This window comes from Carlito syrichta, unplaced genomic scaffold (assembly GCF_000164805.1).
Source record: "Carlito syrichta isolate Samal-C Ts95f unplaced genomic scaffold, Tarsius_syrichta-2.0.1 Scaffold313210, whole genome shotgun sequence".
Classification (NCBI taxonomy): Eukaryota; Metazoa; Chordata; class Mammalia; order Primates; family Tarsiidae; genus Carlito; species Carlito syrichta.
In genome coordinates, this window is record NW_007257306.1 from 93,807 (window position 1) to 96,776 (window position 2,970).

Sequence of the window (2,970 nt, forward strand, 5' to 3'; positions counted from 1 at the left end):
TTTTTTTTTTTTTTTGATAAAGATTTACAGCCTGCAAGGTGGCCATCCCATAGTCTGGAAAGTGTAGCCTCTGGCAAAGACCAGAGACTGCACTTTGAAGGAGGGCGTTGAGGTAGGAGATTTATGCTGAAATGGTTGACTATGCATACATAGTCAACAGATTACAGGTTGAGCTCTGCATATTCCTGATGCATGCCTGTTGAACAAACATGCAGCCCATGTTCACCCTGGGGTCGAAACTTTTACATGGATGACAATTTTAAGCCTTCTTCATCAAAATGTATTTTCAGGACACACAGGCACCCAAGTGCACAGCCTCCGTAAACTGGTCCGAACCAGTCCATGACCATGGTCTTATCATCAAGGAGAGGTTACTGAAATCAATCTCTTGTCCAGTCAAAGCTGTAGTTACCGGTTTTGGTGCTGGTGGTGGTGGGGTCAGTCAGTGTCTGGCAGTGAGCCACAGATTGTTTTAATATTGCTTATTCCCAAGCCAGTGCTGGTCTAGCTGCTAGAGAAAAAGAAAAAAAACCTTGTAGCAGTTAGAACACATTTTATTCTTTAAGTGTAAAGATGCTTGACTTAACCCTTGGCTGGAATGGCCTTAGGCCCTGCTTATTATTTGGGATCTTGTTGCTACCCAGAGTCAGTTCTGTCGGTCTTATGAGTTATTTTGTTTTATTATAAAGATGTGGGATACTAGTCAGGACTAGGTACATGAGTGGTTTACAAGCTGGTGAAATTTGGGCCTCCACCTGGACCTCGCTCCATCTGGTTTAGGATCCAGTACCCTTAGCCTTGTGATTTCTATTTTAACACTAATGTTAGGGTTCTGATAGGGTGAGGGTGGATGGAGAGGCACAGCACCACCGGAGCCAGCATGCTGGAGGTACATGCTGGCAACCAGAGATCCGAGTAATGCAAAGAATTGCAACACACAAAGAGGTGAAAGAAAAAAAGACTTAAGAAAGTTTCACTTCTCATAGACAGGAAGCAGGCCTACACTCTAGATGAGTGTGGCCCCGTAGCACCCCCACCCCAGCCCTGGCTTAAATCCTATCCGCTGAAGATGTTGCAATCAGGTAGGTGTGACTGTCGTGATTTCCTTGTTGACCACCTGCGGATGTCTTGGAGACCCTGTGACACAGAGACCTGCTAATGTCCGCCCACATTATCCAGCCCCTCAGTGCTCCTGTATATTCCTGAATAACACTCCTTAGAGCTAATGGAAGGTGCACTTCCACTTATCTCCTATGCATTCCCAGCAGGTAACCCTTCGATCAATGGAACTTTTGTAATCACAAGTTTTGTGATTTGCATAACATTTGCATAATACATGATGTCTTAGGCCTTGTAAACTGCTTTTACTCTAGGCAAGCTTGATTTCCACTTCTGCCAGGCCCTACTGACAAAAGCCATGAGACACTTCCGACCCCGGCACCAGGAAGTCTGGACAGAAAACCCTGAGTGGGGTAGGGTCCTGGTCACCATGCACCCAGTATACAATGGGTAGATAGTGGTCATGCTGAAGGAGTCTGTGTTTCTGAAAAGACAAAGTCGGCCAAGTTAATCTTAACCTAAAGCATGCATTTCTCCAAAACATAGCATCTACTTCTTCCTCATCATGTCAGGGTTTAAGAACAGGATGAAAAATGACTTCTTGCTCTCAGTCGGTCCTTTCAATTAATACTGGTCATTTGTTGTGTCTTAAACTCCAAAAAGGAGGGGGTTTAATGAGGCGTCTGATCTCCCACCTCATCATGGCTGGAAACTCAGTTTTTAAGTTTTTTCTGGGGTTTCCTTGGCCAAGAGGGGGTTGATACAGCCGGCTGGGGTGCTTAGCACTTTTTCAGTTACATAGTCTAACATCCTAGGAATATCCTTGGGTACATCTAGGGCCCATCCATCCTGGTCTTTCCACTGGATGGACTAGCATTGAAAACAGACTTTAACTGTTACATTCTAGCAGAGCCTTGCTAAAAACTTATTTAAGTCTAATAAGATTCATAAGTGTATAGTTTGAGCTTTGACACATGGCTATAGCCATGCGACTGCCACCCCATCAAGATATAGATCACATCCATATCCCCAGCCATGTCCCTGGGCCCCTTACAGTCAGTTTCCCACGCCTCCCCCCATCCCCTGGCAATCACTGTTCTGACTGTCGCTGCTGATAACTTTTGCTTGTTCTATAAGGAGAACTGTACAGTGTGTACTATGTCTGGTTTCTCTTACTCAGTGGATCTTAGCCTTTAAAGGCAAACCTACTTGTTCCGATGAGTAGAGTCTTTTGCAGTGAATCTAGCTTTCGAGGGGAAGGAGTTGGTACTGACTAACGAAACATTGATCCTGTGCTGGTCAAAAGCTTCTAGATTGGGAGTTATTGTCTTTCTTTCTTTCTTTCTTTCTTTTTGAGTTGGAGTCTCACTCTGTCACCCAGGCTGGAGTGCAGTGGCACGGTCACAGCCACCCCAGCGTTGACCTGCTGGGCTGTGGCGATCCTTCCAAGTAACTGGAACTACAGGCGCGTGCTACCATGCCCGGCTAATTTTTGATTTATTTTAGAGACAATGTTGCGTCAAGCTGCCCAGGCTGGTCTCGAACCCATGGGCTCAGGCAATCCACTCTCCTCGGCCTCCAAAAGTGCTGGGATTACAGGCTGAGCCACCAAGCCCAGCTAAAAGTTATTTTCTTTCAGTACATTGAAAATGACATTTCACTCTCTTCGGGTTTCCTCTGTTGCTGAAGTCAGCTTTTGGTCTATTATTCCTTTAAAAGTAACTCTTTTCCTGGATTGCTTTTGTGGTGTTATCTTTGTCCTGTTATTTTTTTTGTAGCTTCAATGTAAATGTAGATTTATTTATTCTAATTTGCATTTGGACTTTCTGAATCCATGCTTTGATGTACGATTATCTAGCACTGATGATACTTCTCATTTGAATTTTTTTTTTTTTTTTTTTTTTTTTGGTT

General features: G+C 44.2%; 1 pseudogene; it reads left to right on the forward strand.

Moving 5' to 3' along the window:
* LOC103272773 overlaps nucleotides 1-2,970 on the forward strand; it is a 29,013-nt pseudogene that overhangs the window by 9,967 nt on the left and 16,076 nt on the right.